Source organism: Xenopus laevis, chromosome 2L, assembly GCF_017654675.1.
Source record: "Xenopus laevis strain J_2021 chromosome 2L, Xenopus_laevis_v10.1, whole genome shotgun sequence".
Taxonomy (NCBI): Eukaryota; Metazoa; Chordata; class Amphibia; order Anura; family Pipidae; genus Xenopus; species Xenopus laevis.
In genome coordinates, this window is record NC_054373.1 from 46,978,378 (window position 1) to 47,002,116 (window position 23,739).

At 40.4% G+C, this 23,739-nt stretch overlaps 1 protein-coding gene across 2 annotated transcripts in view; it reads right to left on the bottom strand.

Annotated features, from left to right (window-relative positions):
* The window catches only part of sh2b2.L (SH2B adaptor protein 2 L homeolog), a 63,432-nt gene extending 40,123 nt beyond the window's left edge, over positions 1-23,309 (bottom strand). For both annotated transcript variants that reach the window (XM_018246293.2, XM_018246292.2), the window contains exon 1: positions 22,589-23,309. The gene's annotated coding sequence lies outside the window, so the exon portion shown is untranslated. The remainder of the gene's footprint in view (positions 1-22,588) is intronic.
* Positions 23,310-23,739: the final 430 nt, after the last annotated feature.

Consider the following 23,739-nt stretch of genomic DNA (forward strand, 5'->3'; position numbering starts at 1 on the left):
TAGACAGGTCTGGGATGGCAGATTTCGTATTCTGTTTTCTACAGCATCGGCTATCGGGGTATAATAAATCTCAAAAAATGTTTTTTTTAGTAAATAACCCCCTAGGTTGCCTCATGATATGTATAATGTCAATTTGTGCTCTGTTTGTACCCAAAAAAGTGGGTAACCAATAACCAGTGATATGTTACATCAGGTCTATGTCGTCCAGTACAAGCTGGAGAGCTACATATTGTATGAAACTTTATTTGTAAAACAGAGTTTCTTCACATAATAGAATGAGCATATCCCTAAAAAGCACAATGCTGAATTCACAGTCTAGAATAGCTTCCTAAATTTGGCACTGATTTCTAAACAGCTTTTTCAAGCAAAATGGGGAAGTTGATTTTGGGAAGTGAATAGAACTTCTATTTGTGTGAGTGATGGAGATGCTTCTTTCATGCATACAATCCATCCTCATAAGGAGCCTGCCTCTGACATACATTCCCCTGTACAAAGCAGTGAGCTCTTGACTTATACTTCACATCTGAAAAATCACAGGCACTCCAGGCCAGAGTATTATCTGGAGAATTCAAGCACTTCACTTCCCTTCACTGGGGAATAGATCAAAATCTAACAGGCTGCTGCAACTGCACTGTAGGGAACAAAACATGATGATTGCACTTAAAATTGCACTTTGCTCACTGTAGTTGTGGACATACATATGCCCGATAGAATGCTGCTTATAAATATAGTTAAACATGATCACACAACTTGCCATTTTTAGTGAAAATGGCATTGCCCATAGGAGAGATTATTATTATACCCTTGGGGTAGTGCCCCCCACTATGCTGAGTGCAGGGCACTGTGTAGAAGGGGGCGTTAGAGGCATTTCTGGGCAGACTGCATATCTGACTTGCTCTTTATTTAACAGTGTCATAGACCTGATGGAATTTACAGCCGGCTACTATTCCTGCACCAACCCTGGGCACAGGTCTTATAACTCAAGAAAGCAGCAAAGCATTAGTCTTGCATCTGTACTCCTTTAATAAAACACCGCGGTACTAAAATACCTGCCAATGTATAACATAGGTAACGTTTTACCCAGTTCTCTAACTTATAGCAATCAATCCAATGATAGTCTTTAGTTGAACCCGCTTGTTTTGTTCTCATATGGTCTTAATTAGCACATCTATTATTCAAAATGGAGATTTTTAGCTCTTACCCAATAGTATGTACAGCAGGTCAGGTCCGGACTGAGAATTAAAATAGGCCCTGGCATTTCAGGTACACAGAGGCCCAAACAGCCCCACCAGCCCACTAAATACTGACTTTCTATGGCACCTTATAGTAGACACTGTGGCATTTGCCAGAACCCACAGATTGCCAGTCCGGGTCTGCAGCAGGTTATCACCAGTCCTGCTAACTGATTCACTTCTACAATCAGAAACTAGGGACAACACTAAATCCAGTAGAAACCTGTTTTTTTGTCACTCAGGGGATTGAGCAAAATAAACTTGGGCAAACCTAAAATCCGTGAAGAAATGAATACAGCGTACAAGCAAGGGGCAGCAAATAATCCAATAAATCGTATATTTGGGGGACGTAAAATCAGGGTTCTACTGTATCACAAGAGCAATGTGAATGGAATAGTAAAGAGAAGTGCAATGCCTTCTTACATCAGGAAATAAGGGAAGAAAGGCGCTGTATGTTCCTAACAAAAAAAATTCTTTAGTCTGCTGCCCACCACTTGCACTCTATACTCATAGACATAGACATCTGAACTAATCACTGGTTTTGTATATACAAGCACATAGTAGTAGTAGTAGTTATGCTCTGCAGGAGATTGATACCACTAATTATGCTTCTATCCTTATTTCAGATTCAGCATTTATTTTAGGCAGATCGTCTTGGTCTCTGCAAGATAATAAGTAACTTGCTCAGCACAACCTTTAAATGGACAGAGCACTTACAGCATGAAGCAAACATACGATGAGTACATTATTATAGGAGCTCAATTGTAGTTAAGGGGAAAATATTACCTTATAGTCATTTAAGCACGAGAAGAATGTTTCATGGTGAGTGCAGCCCAGTCATGCTGGGGAAATTGCAGTTCAATATTGTAGCTAATTGTTCCTGCCGCGCACGCAGAAAGCTACTTTTCAGTAGTCGTGTGACATGTCCTGACAGTAACAGCAGCCTTGTCATGGTTCATAAAGGAAATGTAAAGCAAAGTAATCATTGGAATGTACATCAGCCTCTAGAACAGGGATCCCCAACCTTTAGAACCCGTGAGCAACATTCAGAAGTAAAAGGAGTTGGGGAGCAACACTAGCATGAAAAATGTTCTTGGGGTGCCAAATAAATGCTGTGATTGGCCATTTAGTAGCCCGTATGTGGATTGTCAACCAACATTGAGGCTCTGTTTTGCAGTACAACTGGTTTTCATGCAACTAAAACTTGCCTCCAAGCCTGGAATTCAAAAATAAGCACCTCCTTTGATGCCACTGGGAGCAACATCCAAGGGGTTGGAGAGCAACGTGTTGCTCGCGAGCTACTGGTTGGGGATCACTGCTCTAGAAAATGATGATCCTATTATATATATACTGCTCTACTTTACAACTCCACCCTCATTTACCACTACAAAATATGTGAACCCAAATATTAAGGGGGCACTAATACTTTTTTCTTTTTTATATCACCTATACATTTGATTAACGGAAATATCAACAGCAGAATAGATTTCATTTGCGCTCTTTCCTTTCACAGCTTCTGTGAACACATTTTTAGATAAGCTTACAGGTTTTACTTGCCTTGGCCATACACATGAAGATCTTAGGTCTCCAAATGAGCAGATCTTTCCCTGTTATGCCCACCTTGAAGTAAGCGATATCAGGCTGATCTAATTGTTTGGCCCTAGGGCCCAATCATTGCATACCTCTCAACTGTCACCGGGACAGTTCCGATTTTGATAGCTCAACCTGCAACTGCAATGTTCCGACTTTCTCTTTGATCTCCTGCACTGAAAAGCCAGAAAAAGATACAAAGTTTCTAACTTAATTGGCTTTTGGAGAGAGAACCCAGAATAGATACTTTTGTAACAATCTGAGATAAGCAGGTCTCTTGAGAGAGGAGTCTAAAGGGGAACTGACCTTCATTAGCAAAACTGTAATAACAAATAAAAATCACAGAAATGTGTTCAACTTTCATAACCTGCCAAATTTTGTAAAATGTGCATGGTCAAAAAATCTTTTTGTGCCTCTTTCTATTTCCAAAATGTTGGGAGGTATTTGATTGGATCACAACAACGGGAAAACAGGGTCCGTTGGATGGGTGAATACAGGGGCCAATCAGCTGCCAACTCGGTCTGTCTGCAGTTTTTATCCTCCTGTGTATGCTGCTATTAAGCTGCCATTGTTTCACTCAGTGGCTTACCACAATGTCCCTTCCACAGGGCACCTATTTTCTTTTAATTATAATGTTGTCATTCCTTTATAATTCCATAACAACATACTTAACATGAGTCTTTTAACCTGAATTCAGAGCTACAAACTGACCCACAGAAAACGGGCCACTGGGAGGTATGAAACTGTACATGAGAAACCTGGGAGCTTGGTGGGAGGGCTTTGTTTGCACCCTTTTTTCTCAGGATAATTAGGGGGCAGATTTATCAAGGGTCGAAGTGAATTTGAGGGAATTTTCAAAGTAAAAAAATTCAAAGTAATTTTTTGGATACTTCAACCATCGAATAGGATACTACGTCTTCGAATTTACTTCGAATTCAAAGTAAAATAGTTTGATTATTGGAATCTCTTTATAAAAAATTTTGACTTCAATACTTCGCCAAATGAAACCCGCCGAAGTGCTATGTTAGCCTATGGGGACCGTCTACAGCATAAAATTGTTCGAATCGTGCGATTCGAACGATTTTACTTCGATCGTTCGATGGCCAAATCCGGTGAAAAAAGTATTTTAATTCAATGGTCGAATTTCGAAGTATTTTTTACTTCGAAATTCGACCCTGATAAATCTGCCCCTATGTGTGTTATCAGTGTTTTCAATGTAGGGGTTAATATGAATACAGGCGCAGGGCATGGGAGACTGGGTTATTACTTGCAGTGACTCCTTAAAAATCTGTGTTGGCGGAAAGTGGGAGGAGTCAGGACGGGAAGTGGGCAGGTGTGTGGATCCGAGCCGGGCCCCTCTGAAGATTTTTTTGCAGGGGGGCTTGGCACACTCTACTTATGCCACTGGTCTGTGCCCAACCCCCTCCCTTGATTCTCCCCATCTCCTCACCTGCCCAGCCCAGCTCTGCCACCAACCCACCCCTGCTACATGCAAGTGGGTCTAAAACAAGGAGAATAAAGAACTCATCATTTTTAAATCCTATCTGTGCTTTTTGGGTCAATCCGATGCAAACTTGCTAAAAAACATTTCACATCACAAATCACAGTGTTCTGAATTTTGGTCACTGACTGTGACCTTTCTCAAGGGAAAAAAAATACTGGGTTTGTAAATTAAATAAATAAAACGTGTTTTGTATGCACATGGCCTGTTAAGTGCTGTACTTTGTTGGGCTATTACACTATTTATTACAAGCACCCAGGCAGACAATATATTTTTGTGTGAGTGCTCCTACATTGAGATTGCATATATATATATATATATATCTGTATATATATCTATATATATATCTAGTATATATAGTAAATATTGTTTCTAGTTGCTATAGCAATATATATATATATATATATATATATATATATATATATATATATATATATATATATATATATATATATATATATATACATACACACAGTATATATCGATGTTTGCTACCCGGCCTGTACAGTTAGGGGCCGATTCATGAAGCTCGAGTGAAGGATTCGAATGAAAAAATTTCGAATTTCGAAGTATTTTTTTGGTACTTCGACCATCGAATTGGTTAAATTCGTTCGAATTCGAACGAAATCGAACGGATCGAACGAAAAATCGTTCGACTATTCGACCATTCGATAGTCGAAGTACTTCCCCTTTAAAAAAAACTTCGACCCTCTACTTCGGCAGGTAAAACCTACCGAAGTCAATGTTAGCCTATGGGGAAGGTCCCCATAGGCTTGCCTGTGATTTTTTGATCGAAGGATTTTCCTTCGATTGTTGGATTAAAATCCTTCGAATCGTTCGATTCGAAGGATTTAATCGTTCGATCGAACGAAAAATCCTTCGATTGATCGATCGCAGGATTAGCGCTAAATCCTTCGACTTCGATATTCGAAGTCGAAGGATTTCAATTCGAGGGTCGAATTTCGAAGTATTTTTAACTTCGAAATTCGACCCTTAATGAATCTGCCCCTTAATGTAGGCTGCATATACAGATCCGTTATCCAGAAACCCATTAACCAGAAACGGAAAGCCCATCGCCCATAGACATTTTATCCAAATAATCCACATTTTTAAAAATGATTTCCTTTTTCTCTGTAATAAAAAAACAGTACCTTGTACTTGATCCAAACTAATATATAATCAATCCTTATTGAAAACAAAACCAGCCTATTGGGTTTATTTAATGTTTAAATGATTTTCTAGTAGAAATAAGATATGAAGATCCAAATTATGGAAAGATCCATTATCCGGAGAACCCCAGCATTCTGGATACAGAATCCCACACAGGTCCCACACCTGTACAAGCAGAATTAGAATTAAAGCTATACAACCATACAAAAAGGTATGTGTTTAATTCCCAAAACCAACATCCCAAATCAATAGTTCCCTCACTTTCTAAGTAATAGGCTTTAGAAAAGACCACAGCTTTAATGCACAAGCCAACACAACCATTAGGCAAGGAGTTGTTTAGTTACTGATATAAAACCTATTCAAGCTGCATTTAGTAATTTTGCAGGAGCTAGGGAATTTATGCCACCCCTCCTGTTGATATGTCACTGATATGTCAAAATTAAAGGTTTTTTGATGGTTTTAACACTTATTAAATTTCACATTTTTAGAGTTTTAGAGAAATTAAAAAACTATTTTTTTTGAGAAAAAATATAATTTGTGAAAACAAGGAAATCCAAATGTTAGTAAATAGGCCCCTTAGTCAGAAAGCATCAGTATTAAAAAATACCTGGTGTATGGGACAGGTTTTTAACACACACAAAATAACATGCACCTATTGTCTTGCTGTTCTTAGCGTAGGGTGGGGGGTAAGGTCAATGGCCTACAGGGAGATATGTTGCTCACGACCAAATCTCCCGGTAATGCGTCTCCAGCAGAAATAACTGAAACCGCTGCCATTAAAACCAAACGAACCCAAGGCAACTTCCTGCACTTTCAGAAGAATGAAGCAATGTGTTGGTTTTACCCCAGTGATTTCAATTATTTCCAATAGAGAGAGGCATTTTTCGGCACTCCCTGTTGGCCACTGCCCTACACTGTGAAAGTTTTGATGTTGACTAGATTCTCATTCCGGCATATTTAGTGCAGTGTAAAACAAGAGTTTACTACAGTCCCAGGAAGATGTACAATAAAATGGAAAAAACAAGCAATTTTTTTTAGACAACTGAAAAGACATATCGCAAACAATCAGTAATAAATTAAGGGGGTTTTTCACCTTCCAACACTTTTTTCAGTTCATTTTCAAATAGGTCACCAGAAAAAAAAGACTTTTTTCAATCACGTTTATTTTCTACTTGTGATAATTTTTCTAATATTGAAATATAAAGTAAAATTTTTACTTTCTTATATCTTTCTGAAGCAACTCTGGGGGAGGGGGGGTTGCCAACTCTGTAAATTGTTCCAAATTGATACATTAGCTGATACATTTCTTATCTTTGTCACTGCTGAGCAGAATCCCTGAGTTTCATTAAAGGCAGCTGTTAAGAATTGAAAAATGTAACAGTTCAGAGTCTGCACCTGAATTACTGAGCTGCCAGACTCAAACAACAGGAACATTCAACTTTAAACTTTAATTTTTGAAATACAGGCAAACATGGAAATCAATTGAAAAAGCTTTTTTTCTCAAAACAACTGAACTGAAAAAAAAAAGCGCTGGGAAGATGAACAACCCCTTTGGGGCTAGGGCCACATGGGGAGGTTGAAATCAGCTAACCGAAATCTGCTGGCTGATTTCAACCCTATCGTGGGCAGTAGCCTCCTCCTTCCGCATTGAATCTGCGTGAACAGACTCTGCGGGTTTAGCAAAGAAACGCGTCTTTGCAATTTGAGCTGAAATCCGCTGAAGTCAGTTCACGACGAGCTAATTCAATGCAGAAGAGAGAGGAGGCTACTGCCCACATTAGGGCTCAAATCAGCCAGTGGATTTCGGCTAGCTGATTTTGGCCCCACGTGTGGCCCTGGCCTGACTTGGTGGGAGCCTTTGATTGCACTGCTGTTATTCTACTGAAAAGTGTAAGTGTCTTACTCTTCCCAACCAACCAAAACTAAGCTATGCTTGAAACAAACATGCCACTCACAATTCAAACATCATGGGGCAGATTTACATAGGGTCGAATATCGAGGGTTAATTAACCCTCGATATTCGACTGCCGAATTTAAATCCTTTGACTTCGAATATTGAAGTCGAATGATTTAGCGCTATTCCTACGATCGAAGGAATAATCGTTCGAAGGATTTTAATCCATCGATCGAAGGACTTTCCTTAGATCAGAAAATTGTTAGGAAGCCTATGGGGACCTTCCCCATAGGCTAACATTGGCCTCAGTAGGTTTTAGGTGGCAAACTAGGGGATCAAAGTATTTTTTAAAGAGACAGTACTTTGACTATCGAATGGTCGAATAGTTGAACGATTTTTAGTTCGAATCGTTCGAATCGAAGTGGAAGTCGTAGTCAAAGGTCGAAGTAGCCTATTCGATGGTCGAAGTAGCCATATTCGACCATTCGAAATTCAAAGTATTTTTTCTTCTGTTCCTTCACTCGTGCTAAGTAAATGGGCCCCCTTGTGTCTGATACAAATCCTAGTGCATTATACATTGTAATTACCAAACTTCTGCTTTAGAGACATATGTTTGTTCATGATTTTACAATCATAACCCAGGCTGCTTTCTAAATACATGACCCCAACAGCTGCTAAACATGGGATCGTGATCAGTTATGTATTAAATCCAGCAACTATACAAGAATGTCTGCTAGAACCCTAATAAAATATTATCAAAATATAACTTTTGACAGTTTTGCTTTGCCTACAAAGCTCAGAAAAATGGCACAAGTTTGCAACCATCTCCAGGCATACAGCTCCTGCTCCTGACAGTTTTGAAACAACCTGTAGGGTTCAGTGACCATTGCTTTGATATAGTGGGACATTGTTTTAAGGCAGTGAGTCCCAAGGCACATATGCTCTGAGAGGGGCTCCCATATTGATCCCTGTAATATCATTAGAGTGGGAACACCCAGGGAGTAAATGGTGGACAAACTGGTGATCACTTCATGAATTGATTCTTTGTCCCAAATGCCCTGGCCAGAATAAACCACACATTCATCAAAGTGTTTCTCTCACCCCATCAGTTCTCTACAGATCTCCAAGGAGCTGCACATAATTCCCACATGTGACTGCTATGCAGATCTTTTGGGTATGGTACATCACTGCAAGAGACGGATACTGAGCTCAACGTATACACAGCTAACAGGAGGAATTGACTTTGTAAAGTCATCCATGTCAACATAGATTAGAGAAGACCTTGTTAAGATATGGCTCTGAGATCATTTCTTTCATTTTCCTAAGTGTTTGGACACCAGACATAAAGGGAAACAAGGATGGGGGCAGCTTGAGATTGTGGTGCACGTGTGGCCACCCAATTATCTACTTAAATCAGTCATTACAAGTAAATGCATTTAGTACTGAGCAGGAAGAGGATCATTTGGTTCATTGATATGATGTTCTTGTGTCATTAATGCACACAGTATCAGTATGATTTATACAGGATGAACAAATTATTATTATTACCCTTGACATCCAGGAAGGCCAACAGGCGTAACCCCTGACCCCTCAGTTACAGCCTAATCGTGGAGGCCAACAAAATTGAGTATGTTGCAAGCAACTTACCAATACTGGTAAAGATAAATCTTTTATTTATATTTATTTTTAGCTCTTAGTCAATGTGCATACAACCAACATATCTTCTGGCACACTCATGAGCAGCAGGTGCAAGACAGTTGCATGTAGAGGTGCAATGTGCAACTTGATATCACCTCCTCAAGGTCGATTTTAATTTAAGGGCTCCTTTGCATATTTATTATACCCTGTACAAGTTGCAAGTTGCAAGCAGATTTTAAGGGTGTAATATGTCAAATATATTTGTGTAAACCATTTAGGCACGTGCAATTCTGTGCTTTGTCCACAGACATTAGTAAAGCATCAGGTCTAGTAACCCATAGATCTTTGCTTTCAAACATATTACTACTGAATGCTACTTGCTCATTGGGTACTTCTGATTACTAGACCCATTACATTAATTTAAGGACTATAAATTTAATGACTTCAGATCACATTGCTTATTTACAAACATACTGTTACAATCAAATGAATTGCTAGTTCTTTAACTGATCATGGGATAAGATTCTTACCCCATAGATCTAGAAGCAACAATAATTCCTCATATTGTTTAGTGTGAAAGTCAACTATTCTCTTTAATACAGTGGAATTTCTTTCTACAATAGACAATAGAAAATAGTCCACAGGCCTCATGTCCCTTGCCGCCTACACCCACAGGCCCCATGCACTTGATTCCCCTTGTCATTCATCTAAATCTGAGGGGGAGGCAGGATCGTATTCATTGCTTTTTAGGCAAAAATAAAAAGCAAAGATTGTATGATAGTGTCCCTTATCACTTTTTGTACGGGTTACACATAATTTCACAGATTAGGTTTTTATTCTTCTTTCACCATTAAAGCATGACCTGATCCTTACTTGCATAATAGGCATCTTCATTCATGTTTAATAATTTAATTCATTTGTGATTGACCCAGGAATTAGAAATCCTAACAATTTTGGACTCAGGAAGGAACCCTTTAATATATCTATATTATATATTTGCAGAGGTCCTGCAGATTACGATTGCTATCCTCTAGACATTTTGTACCAGTGAACATTCAGATGTAAAGAGAGTTGGGGAGCAACCCAAGCATAAAAAATGTTCCTGGGCGGTGCCAAATAAGTGTTCTGATTGGCTATTTGGTAGCCTCTATATGGACTGGCAGTATTCCGGGTTTTTATACAACTAAAACTTGCCTCCAAGCAATGGAATTAAAAATTAAGCACATGTTTTAAGGCCACTGAGAGTAACATCCAAGGGCTTGGTGAGAAACATGTTGCTTGGGGACCACTGCTCTAGATTTACATTTGAGGGCTTTACAAAAAGGGAAAGGCAAAAAAATTCCATTTTATTTGAATTACTCTATGATCTGTTTGCTCAAAAAACTACTACTCTGGGGAGGACAAGTGAAAAAGATCCCAGATCAATGTTTCTTACAGTGTAAACTTAATATAGTCAGCAAAAGGCTTTGAACCTAGTGGAACCTATATGTGAACCTGTGCAACTGCAACACCAGACTTCATATATACAATGTGCCAAGACAGACACCATTGACTTACACTATGACTTCATATAACCCCAGCCTACAGTAAAAATGCATATCCACTACTAAATAACTTGCACAGATCAGCATATCAGATTTGCATACATTAGCAAACGTCATACGGTACTTCCCCTTTAAATGTTCTAAGAATGCTTTTTTTAAAAAAAAAACAAATCCTAGCAAATCTCTTGGAAACTGTATATTGAATGAGTGTGCATGCACTAGGAATAAAGTACATAGCTCAGCATTCCCAGTGTAAGATTTCTCAGCTGCTCTGATCACTCTTCATTCTATGAAAATCTGATGTGTGGAAAGGCGTAATGGGATTACACAACACACTGGATGTGGATGCTGGGAGTTGTAGTTGCTGAACAACAGCAGACCTGCCATCCATGCTTTAAAATATACTATTATGTCAACTGGGAATTTTGGAGACAAGAGTACTTAAGTCTCCATCTGTTCCTATCAGGATAAGAGCTCCTGCATCTACTCATGTTCACATGCACAATAGTAAGGAGATGCTTATTGTATAGATGTGAAGCATGCAAAACAGCAATAGAATAGTGTTGATGCCAATGAAAGAAGCCCCTATAAAACTTCCCACCTGAATACCTGCAACACTCCCAGAGGTGACGTTATTAATTTTTCAAGACTAAAACAAATAAAGATATAAATAATATTAACAACTTCTTTAAAAAGTGCCAAAACATATTCATCAGCACTGTAAAATAGAATAGCACATACATCGTTCATTCAAATTACATTTCAATACCAACCCCCACATGCAGCAGAGAGGGCTCTGCTCCCTTGAGCTTACAATCTAAACAGAGAGAAGCGCACACATGATAGAATACTTTTTTTAGCAATGTTAAATAGTAACCTATTCAAAAGAATCTCATTGAGGGCCAAGTCCTGTGCTAACTGAATTCATGTGCCTTTGTGCAATGGTTTGTAACAAACAACCTGGTATGAACCAGGAGCTTCTAGAACACAGGTCATACACTTTTAATCCAGCACTAAATGGCAGAGACAATAGGATTAAATAGACAAAGCAGGGCTTGTGCAGACACTTCCAGTTGCATCATAAGTTATTATTTCATTAGTAAGTTGTTGGTTCATTTCAGGAACAGGAGCCATAGCCCCGAGCAAAATCATTTTGTCCTAAATATGACATCGTTACTGATGTGCCCAGCACTGAGGGTGAGTGGAAGATGAGCCTTATGGATAAATGACACTGAACCAAAATACAACATTAGGTTGCACCTCCCTTTGACAACTAGGAACCTAATGCACTATTTTATAAAGGTATAATTTACATTTAGGACCACAGTAATAGTCTAGCAAGTATCCCATTTACTGTAACCAATAGTAGAGTACAGTATGTATGTGTAAGGTCCATACCATTTCATCTAGTACCTGGCCAGATCCACATAATTACAGGCAGATGATCTAACTCTAATATTACATCCATGACACTGGACATAGCACTGTGAGGTGCTAAGGGCAATGAATTTTGGTGTTTCGGTAGAACAGGTAATAATATCACGGGTGTTCTGATGCTAATACTGGAGAGGGCTGTGTCTAGTAGCATGTCATGTCTGCCAACATTTGCAAATCAAAAAGACCACATCCCCAATCCACTGGACCACAACATGCCATACCCAGGCACCATACTCTGCCCACCTTCTATTAAATCAACACTCCATTTTAAGCCCAACCATTGCAGATTTCCCCCTTAAATGTGATCCATTGGGAGGTATGTGTTAGACCTTTCTTCTAGAAACTCCAGGTATGATAAGAAATACAATTAATAAATGAAACATCTTTGTTCAGTAAGTGCCTGCATAGATAGAAGGAATTCTACACCTCTTTTCAATAAAAAAAAATATATATAAAGTTTAAGTAAAGCCTGCCACTGACTGGTATGGCCAACTACTTGAAAGGGGCTGATGGTGGCCCCCTGTCCTAATGTGCCCTGGGCTAATGCTCCTGTTACTTATAAGGCAACCCTACATGTCATGTTCAATTTCTAATACAAGCAGCTAAAAGCTATTCTTGCAAATGCAGTTAAATATACTGATGTCTGTATGCCATGGGGTGACTCACAGAAATCAATGTGTAACCTATTTTCCTCTGTCCTTGTTGCTAAAGGGAGTGTGCTCAGGAGCATGATGAGGATGACTAAACAGAAAAACAAGTGGTTCTGTATTACCTCGATGATGGGTTAGGGAAGGACAAACATAAATCTGTACAGGGCTCAGTGCAGTGTCTGCTTCAGTTTACCTACAGTTCCCATTAACGACATACTGATAACCCTGTAGGATTTTTAAATCGCCCCTTTCCAAATATCTTTTGTGGTTCTAAGTGCATCTGCCCCTTTGCAGCCGTAGGTACTGCCTCTCCTGTGTCAGGGGCATTTATTATAGCTGAACAGAGTGGCAAGGAAAAGAAATGTTTTACTCTGGCAGAATATACAACATATCTCATTTTTATTTGTACTTAGCTCTGGTTTAGCTCAAGCTTGAGTCTCTGGCACAATGTGCATTTATCTCCTGTATCAGAGACACACACCGATATTACTATTCTACAGAGCTTCTCTTCCCACGCAGCCGGCCTCATTTATGGAGTTAGGTGCAAAATGCAAATATCTTGTGCAAATCACAGGGGCCACTACTACCTGCGTGTGACTTTAGATGGTCATAATGATGCTTTGCCAGGCATCCAGAGTAAAATGTAGACACGTTTTATGAATAGAATACCCTTGCTGTCTGTCAATTCAGTTCAAAACTCACAAGCTACATATTACGTTATATGGGTAGGCTAATTCTCTTACCAGGACTATTCAGATCTATGGATTGATACGTGGGAACAATACATGCTCAGTGTTTATTAACCATTTTTCCCCAGGTATCCTATGCCAGGCAAATGTGCTACAGTAAAAAAATGTAAAAAAAAAGAATGAATATACAGTGCATGTACCTGGCCAAGTTTACAAAGATGGCAGCACGGTGTTCTACTGGAAAGTAGATAAATGTAAAAGATGTTAGTATGATGTAGACAATTTGCGATTGGTTTTCATTTTTTATTTGTGGTTTTTGAGTTATTTAGCCTTTTATTCAGCAGCTCTTCGGTTTGCAGTTTCAGAAATCGGGTTGCTAGGGTCCACATGAATTTATAAACCATGCACTGATTTGGAAAACCGACTAGAATATGAATAGGAGAGGATCTGTATAGAAAGATGAGTAATAAAAAGTAGCAATAACAATAAATGTGTAGCCTTACAGAGCATTTCATTTCTAGATAGGGTCAGTGACCCCCCATTTGAAAGATGAAAAGAGTCAGAATAAGAAGGCAAATAATTCAAAAACTATAAAATGAAGGCCAATTGCAAAGTTGCTTATAATGAAATATGCACCTGCCAACATGAACCGATTGCAGTATCTTAGTAATAGTAACCACTAACTAGCTGCACAGAGGAAAACAGGTACTCAAACGTCTAACTCAAACGAGGCCTAACAAACGAGTTATACTCAAATAACAATTCCCTCATAACTTCTGGGTACTGTGTGCATGAATAATGCTTTCCTCATTATGTACAAACGCAGCTGCTCTTTTATGTGTCTTTAATTATGACAATTATATTCCAGTCACATTTCCAGTGCTTACACCATGTTGTATTGTTCTTATAACCAACCTTGACATTATATATATATGAGGTGTGTTGGAAACGATCATGTTTATGTGTGTTTTTCGCCAGTATTAAACAGGTAAACAGTTAACTCCAGGGAGAATGTATGTTGCTGCAGCAGTGAGGCTGTGTTTGTGTATTGGCTCAGGAAAAGCCTGATAAATGGATCCCAGGAGTGAATGGAGGAGAGCAGGGTGGGCCCTCCTGATTCTCTGCTGAGCTGCCTACCCTTGCTAAATTCAACCAAGATCTGCATGTACAGGCAGCCAGCTTGTCACAATATATTTATATTAAAGGTAAATATTTGTATACACAAAAACATAACATTTAAATGTGAAGTTACAGGCTCCCCCATAACAAGATCTTCTTATCACCTGCCAAAGCAAATGCATTCTTCCAAACAATGAAATATAGGCTATTTTCATGTTTTTCTAAATTTTTTATCTAAATAGTTTATCTAAATTCCTTGCCAAATCTTGTGCCCCCTAACTGTATATAACTGCGGGATATTCAAAGTTATGCCTTTGCCATAGAACTTCACTATGACCACCTGAAATCCACAAACAAAAACCCTTTAGGGCAGAGACACACGTGGAGATTCGGGGAGATTTGTCGCCTTGTGACTAATCTCCCCTAACTGCCTTCCTGTCGGCTAAAATCTAAATTGCTGGTGTGTATAGATGAGGATTCGTACAATTTTCGGACTGTGTGTGGAGAGTCCCGAAATTTTTCGTCCGGTGGAGATCGTTCGTTTGGTCGATCGGACAGGTTAGAAAATTTCTGTCGGCTGCGGGTAATATCTCTGCATGTATTGCTGATCATACGATTTTCAGTGGGAGACTGTCACTAGCTTTTGTCTATCGTACAATTGCTGTCAGGGGCAGAACATCGGCTGATCTGTTCTTAAAATACTTTATTTGGTTGGAATGATAAGACTTTGATCTGAATGGTTAGTGGTAGGTCGGGAGATGGGAAAGTCCGAACGTACATTGATTCGTACGATCAGATCTTTGCGTCTATGGCCAGCTTTAGTCTTCAGAAGTAAAAAGAGAGTGAAAAGGATAACATGGGCACTATGGGTGATGTTTCATTGTTTCATTGACATTGTTTTGTCATTGTAAGAGCACAGAATATGGAGTTACTCTGTTGCTAAGAATCCACAAAATGTGCAGCTTGGGAGAGGGTGGCAATATGCTATGCCTTCCCCCTGTTAATTCCTTTTCCCAGGTAAGGTGAATAGACGTGATTTCTGGCCTTGCCCACAGCATTTGCTGGCTGCACCCTGGCACCACCTCAATATGCTCCTTGCTCTTCCCTTGTCTGTGATATATATTCAAATGAGTCCATTTGAATGTCAGATCTGCCATTAGGGAAGGCAGTGGCTCAGCCACAAGTTCATGTGTAATTAGATCTGTAGTGAGTTGGTATATACTTCTGTTGTGTATCTTCCACATGCTCTGGACTCCTCCCACACTTCAAATACATAGAGGCAGGTAGGTTAACTAGATCCTAATGAAAATGGCCATGGTGTGTGTATGTATATTGTGTCAATATGATAGTGACTTTACATCGTAAGCTGCACTGAGCAAGAGACCGATGTGTTATGATCTTTGTAAATTGCAGTGTAAATGTGTCAGCCCTATACAAGCAAAGGATAATTATAATTATGATAACTAGGCCCTTAGAACTGAGAAAGTACTATGGCTAAGCATTAGCAACGAGAGGCATATGCTGCGCTGCTGTAAGAATTAGGTACATGCAATGACTTTGTCGTCAGCCGCAACCTCCTTTGTTACCAGCTCCTGCTCCCATCAGTCAGAGAATAAAAGGACGGCAGAAGAGGAGCCAGTGCACCATGTTCTCCAAGCCGTGCTTTCCATTTCCGCAGTCAATAGTGGGACGGTGATAAGCTTTTATGATGTACAGCAGAACAGCTGCGTGTAAAGCACACAAGTACCAAAACCCATCTGCTGAGTGATGTGAGAGGCTCGATGCACTTTCATGCCAGTGATTATCATAAATACATTACCACTTCCATTCAGCTGGGCCAACACAGTTATGAGGAAATAGTGGAGTCATTAATTTGATTTAAATATGGATACTTTCAAGCTAAATACTGTATACTTAATTACTACCCACCGGATCACTGGCAGGAGGGAGAGAGAGATGTGTAGATCTCAACATGAAGTAGAGCTCAACATGAAGAGGGGTGCCAGAGAGGGAGAGACAGGGAGAGATCATTTGTTCTAGCTACATGCTGACTGCCAATGTATTCTGGAAGCAAAAATTCTGGAAGTAAAATATGTATAAAAGCGGATGTGGACTAATAGCGGTACAAAATAAATGCAGCACATGTATAAAAACAATTTCTGTGTATGTGGCGAGCAACCACTGTGTATCAGACTTACTTCCTATTTTCTGTTACACAAATTGGCAAATATTTGTACATGGGGACCTTCTTAATGGGGTGATGCTTAGCTCAAGAGATATTACAGTGGGAATATACTATATTATCGTTAACATTTATAGGAAAATAAACGGATCCCTTGTTCTAAATAACATTAAAGGGATGATTCACCTTCAAATTAACTTTTTGTACGTTATAGAATAAGCCATTCTTAGCAACTTTTTAAATCGGTTGGTCACCTTTAAATGAACTTTTAGTATGGTGTAGAGCAGGGGTCCCCAACCTTTTATAGCTGTGAGCCACATCCAAATGTAAAAAATGTTGGGGAGCAACACAAGCATGAAAATAGTTCCAGGGGTGCCAATAAGGGCTGTGATTGGATATTTGGTAGCCTTAATGTGGACTGACAGCCTATAGGAGGCTCTGTTTGGCAGTACACCTGTTTTTTATGCAACAAACTGCCTCCAAGACAAGAATTAAAAAATAAGCACCTACTTTGAGGCCACTTGTTAGCAACATCCAGGAAGCTGATGAGCAACATGTTGCTCGCGAGCCACTGCTTGGGGAACATTGGTGTAGAGAGCGATATTCTGAGACAATTTGCAATTGGTTTTCATTTTTTATGTGTGGTTTTTGAGTTATTTAGCTTTTTATTCAGCAGCTCTCCAGTTTGCAGTTTCAGAAATCTGGTTTCTAAGGTCCAAATAACCCTATCAACCATGCATTGATTTGAATAAGAGGCTGGAATATGAATAGGAGAGGACTTGATGAGATGAGTAAGTGAAGTGTGTTTATTTTCTCTCCTTTTTTCAATTGTGCTTATTATATGATGCTTTTGCGTTATATGTTTGAGGTGTCTTAATAAAGCACCTTAAATTTAAAAATAAAAGTTATTGGTTGCTAGGATACTTTGGACCCTAGCAACCAAATAACTGCTAAAATTCCAAACTGGAGAGCTGCTGCACAAAAATCGAAATCATTTAAAAACACACATAATAAAAAAAAGAAGACCAATTGCAAATAGTCCCAAAATATCAGTCTCTACATCATGCTAAAAGTTCATTTAAACAACACAACACAGTACTGAGCCACACATAAACCTTGATTAAATGTAGGCTAAGTGACACTGGCTGTAGCACTTTTCTTTGCCTTAACACTGCTAACTGTACAGCATTCCCTCTTCTGTGCAAGAAACAGAGTTCTTCTCACTGCATTGTCACTCCTCTTTGGTAAACCCATTTACAGAGATCCCATGAATTTCTCATCATGTCAGAGCTTTCCTCTCCCTTATACGGCCCTCTGGGGGAATTCAGTCATTCAAGTATTTCCATCAGGGTAATAAGATACTGCCTTGAAATATTTAGCTCAGATGCTTAGCAGGCTGTTAGATTAAGTAAATACCAATTCAGCTACAACAGACAACACAACATGTATCTGGCACACTGGTCTAGGTGTTTTGAGATAGAAATGTTACCACTCTTTATTTGTTGAAAACGAGTTATTTAAGGCCAAGAACCATGAAGTTCTTAGGGATATCAGTGCTAATTGGGGATTGCTCCACTGAACTGACCTCATGTCGATGCCATGGCATCTTCTAGCCTCCTGGAACAGCACATTGCCCAGTGCTTAGTGTGTTTATGGATTTCCCTGTTCAGCTAAATCTGACTTTATATGTTCAACAAAAATATATAGGTTTAGCTAAGAAATCCAAAAGTATAAAAAAATTACGAGTGACATGCTGGTAGGTAGGGAGCATTTTTACTTAAATTACCCATTTATTCTGCATGAAAGCAGTCGGACAGAATGGGGTCTTGGTGGTATCTCTGGGGTCCTAGGTCTGAATTCCAGCCATGGGTTTCTCTCCTACACTTTTTCTCCTTCCTACTATACGCCAAAAACATACAGGCAGGTAAATGGGCTCCTCATAATCCTCTGCACTCAACCCATTATCAATATATTTAGGACATTGAGGAATTTTGTGACTTAAGCTACTAAAAATGCCTTAACCTTTAAATAAAACAGGGATTGTTTGTCCATATATTGCAATATATTTAAGCTGACCAACTACATCAAAGTCATCCCATATCTGACCAGTCCTACACTAAACTTGCATTATTAACCTTGAAAGCAGCAAGTAAGTTGCAGGTAAAAGGATAAAAGCTGCCAACAGACGGAGTGGGCAGTTTATTGGCCCGTGTGTGGGGCCATCCGACGGGCTTCCCCGATTGATATCTGGCCGAAAGTCGGGCAAATCTTGACCGGGCAGGTTAAAAAAAATCCGGACAGATCGCAGCCGCATCTGTGCATCTACGTGGTCTATCGGCCGCCCGTATCGGATCAGTCTGATATTGCCCACTTCAATGTGGGCATATTAGAGAGAGATCCGCACGTTTGGGGACATCGCCAAATGAGCGGATTTCTACGTCTATGGCCACCTTTAGTCCCTGTGTAAAATGTATAATGAAGCAATAGAATTCTTAATGAATCAGAGGCAAGTTAAGAGTAGGACTGGCCATACAGAGATGACTTTGACATACTTGTCCAGCTTAAATATGGACAAACAATCCCTATTTTGTTTAAAGGGTAAGGCTTTTTTTTTTACCCTCAGGTCAACGATGGCATCATAATTGCCTCTATGATGGCAATTTGATCAAGAAACACATCAACGTGCAAATGAAGTCCTTGATCCAGCAGAAAGCTCAAACCTGCCCAATTTTTGCCCAGATATCTGTCAGGTAGGCCAGTCTGAGGGCATCATATGTGCTGACAAGTCAGTCTGAAGGGGCTGAATTGGCAGCTTAAATCTGTCTGTGTATGGCCACCTTTAGTCTGTAGTCAGCATATAACACTAAAAGGTCCCCATAGAAGCGGCCATTCTTCTTTGGTGAACGACCGATTTCAGCGCAGTCCGACCAATCCGTTAAATTATTGTGCGGTGAGTGGGATTCGAACGATCGTACATCTTGCGATTTTTCGGCCGTCATCTGTCATAAAATTGATCGGCCAGGTTTAAAAATCTTTATTGGTCCCAGTGCAATCTATCTATGTTTGTAGGGCCAAGCAGGCAGCTACCCTTCAGTTTGAGTTTGAAATGATCTTTTTAGTTGGTGGACACATCGTACCTTTAAAGATCATTTCGAGATTATCTTGGTCTCACGGTAACGATTGGATCTTTTAAAAATCTTTACATCTATGGCCAGATTAACTTTAGCTGTTCTATAAACCAACTAGTGAGCCTGGGTTTATCCATATATCATGAAAACCAAATGCTTGCTCTTGTATCTAACTGGGAGACTATCCCTTGTGTCAGCCTATCACAAATGGGAAATATCTGCAAACAGAAACAGAATCATGGCACTCCTTTTACTGACTTCCACTGGTCCAGATTAGACTTTTCTCTGAATAATCAGCCCTTTCAGTACCCTGATGAACCCCAGACCCACACTCACAATGTACAATAATAAAGCAATATAGACAGTGTGCTCTATATTAAAGAAGCGTATACATGAGCAGTAGCAACACAAGCAGCCACCACATAATTGGAAATCCAATCCTTGGATCTGGTTACAGATTGGTGATAATATGATAAAGGGATTAAATGAGAAAGTCTGCCTAGTTTATATTGCACACTTGCAAACAGTGGGTTAAATGCGTAAGGATTCTATAATTTCCTTCCCATTTTCCAGGGGCATTCCAACCTGCGGCCTTCTATAACTATAAATAGGAACAGTAAACACTTTGTTAAGAGCAATGAAAAAACAGGATGTATTAAGGGTAAAGTCACTGACTGGCATCTTGTACAGTCTAATTAAATCCGGCCCAGAAGGCTCAGCAGCCCCCCTCACCCAAAACACACATGTTCAGCACCAACACTGTGATTATGAGATTATACCCACAGGGCCGGAGTTAGAGAATTCAGCAATGGAATCATGTGCCTCAGACCCTAGTGCCCCAATTGTGCCCTATGTTTCTCATATAATTCCAGCCCCAGATCTAGGATTATGTTTGTCCAAGAAATCATCCAAGCCCCTCTTAAAGCAGAAGGAAATGCTAAAATGCAGTAAGCTTTATCAGAAAGGCCTATATACGTTAAATACTCAAGTAAACCCTCAAAGTAATGCTGTTCTGAGTCCTCTGTCAAAAGAAACACCACATTTATTTCCTTCTATTGTATACACATGGGCTTCTGTATCAGACTTCCTTCTTTCAGCATAAACCTCCAGGGCTTGGGCTTGAGCATGCTCAATTTGCTCCTCTTTCCCTCCCTCCATTCTCCCCTCTCTGCTGTAATCTGAGCCCAGAGCTATGAGTGAGCAGGGAGAGACTCAGGCAGGAAGTGATGTCACACCAAGCTAATATGGCAGCTGCTATCCTAAACAAACAAAGAGAGCTTCTAGAGCTGTTTACTCGGGTATGGTAAAGCATTCTACAGAATAAATATAGTGTTTTAGCTTGCACTATTGTGGCTAATCTATTGGCAATAAACTGCTTCTGAGGCTTTCCTTCTCCTTTAACAGAATCAGCCATCACAACATCGCCCGGCAGTGTATTCCACAACCTCACTGTCCTGACTGTGAAGAACCCCCTACGTTGCTTCAAATGAAAGTTCTTTTCTTCTAGTCTGAAGGAGTGGCCTCTGGTGCAGGGATCCTCTTTATGGGTTAAATGGTCCCCTGCTATTTGTCTATAATGTCCTCTGATGTAAGAGTACATTTCCCCTGTTTCTGAACTACAACTCCCAGTATTGATCGTGGGATCTGAAAAGAAAAGCTGCAGCGTAATACCCCTGGTTTCCATCATTATTATATAGGGTTAGAACATGTATAATTTAAATATTGAATAATAAAGTGATTTTTTTCATATTAGAATATTTCACCTGGGCCTATATGTCACTAAAGAACAGTGAGTGGTTTGTCTGCTAATGTTTCTCCCTCTTGTGGAACAGAATCCCCTTTACTGTATGTAAACGTCCCACAAATGAGGCTCTTTGTGGCCTCCAGCTCTTGCACGTGGGCCTGTGATTGACAGCTCTCCCCTCTCTCCCTATGTCTGTCTCTCTGCTCAGGCTGTCTGTGTTCTCCATTAGGAAACAGTAGCAGAATCACACGCCTCCCTCCCCCAGGCACAGAGAACAACATCTGCCTGAAATGACCATCAGATGCTCCACACTGTAACCTGTGTGTAACCTGTATGTAACCGGAATGTAACCTGTGTTTAACATGTATGTAACATGTATGTAATCTGTATGTAACATGTATGTAACCTGTGTGTAATCTGTGTATTACCTGTATGTAACAGTAGGTAACCTGTATGTAACCAGTAGGTAACAAGTATGTTATCTGTGTGTAACCTGTGTGTAATCTGTGTGTTACCTGTGTGTAACCTGTATGTAATCGGTGTGTTACATGTATGTAACTTGTGTGTAAACTGTATCTAATCTGTGTGTTACCTGTATGTAACCTGTATGTAATCTGTGTGTTACCTGTATGTAATCTGTGTGTTACCTGTGTGTAACCTGTATGTAACCTGTGTGTAACCTGTATAAATAACGCAGCAGGGCAACTGGACCGGGGCAAGAGCTCAGTCCCACAATCCACAGAAAGGACAAGGCGCCTGACTCGTGTCACAAAGCGCTAGACACAGTAACTCGCACGATCCACATGACTGTAGGCAATTACACACGGGCAGATGCTAGTTACATGGATCACATTAAGATGATACTGTACAGAGGGGGAGGCACAGGAGAGCAGCAGCCACAACATGAAGCGTCTGTACAGTGTGTGTGAGAGGATATGTCCCTTCCATAAGCACAGACACCCCCACCCCACAATATTAGACAGTCCGTCTCACTACTCACATCACCCAGCAAAGCGAGAGCTGAGCAGCTTCCATAGAAACCCGGGGGGGGGGGGATAAGCGGCACTTACTGTGTGACAGGAATCATTGCTGGTGCTGGATGCGCCGGGGATTTAAATCCTGTGCTGTACAGTCAGCGTGATCCCACTATTCCATTTCTCTGTATCGACTAATAACACATCCCCGAGCCACGAGCACCTTCCCCTAATCCCTTTCTTGTTTTCCACTCCCCCAGAGCTGGGGGCGGTGTCCGACTCTTATGGCTCAACCTACAGACTCCCAGCTCTGCCGATGGAATCGCACTTCTCTCTGCCTGCTGACTGCCACCTCTAACTACTGACTCCCACCTCTAACTACTGACTGCCACCTCTAACTACTGACTCCCACCTCTAACTACTGACTGCCACCTCTAACTACTGACTCCCACCTCTAACTACTGACTGCCACCTCTAACTACTGACTGCCAACACCGTATAATGACTCCCACCTCTAACTACTGACTCCCAGCTCTAACTACTGACTGCCACCTCTAACTACTGACTCCCACCTCTAACTACTGTCTCCCACCTCTAACTACTGACTCCCAGCTTTAACAACTGACTGCCACCTCTAACTACTGACTCCCACCACTAACAACTGACTCCCACCTCTAACTACTGACTCCCACCTCTAACTACTGACTGCCGCCTCTAACTACTGTCTCCCACCTCTAACTACTGACTCCCAGCTTTAACAACTGACTGCCACCTCTAACTACTGACTCCCACCACTAACTACTGACTCCCACCTCTAACTACTGACTCCCACCTCTAACTACTGACTCCCACCACTAACTACTGACTCCCACCTCTAACTACTGACTCCCACCACTAACTACTGACTCCCACCTCTAACTACTGACTCCCACCTCTAACTACTGTCTCCCACCTCTAACTACTGACTCCCAGCTTTAACAACTGACTGCCACCTCTAACTACTGACTCCCACCACTAACTACTGACTCCCACCTCTAACTACTGACTCCCACCTCTAACTACTGACTCCCAGCTCTAACTACTGACTCCCACATCTAACTACTGACTGCCACCTCTAACTACTGACTCCCACCTCTAACTACTGTCTCCCACCTCTAACTACTGACTGCCACCTCTAACTACTGACTCCCACCACTAACTACTGACTCCCACCACTAACTACTGACTCCCACCTCTAACTACTGACT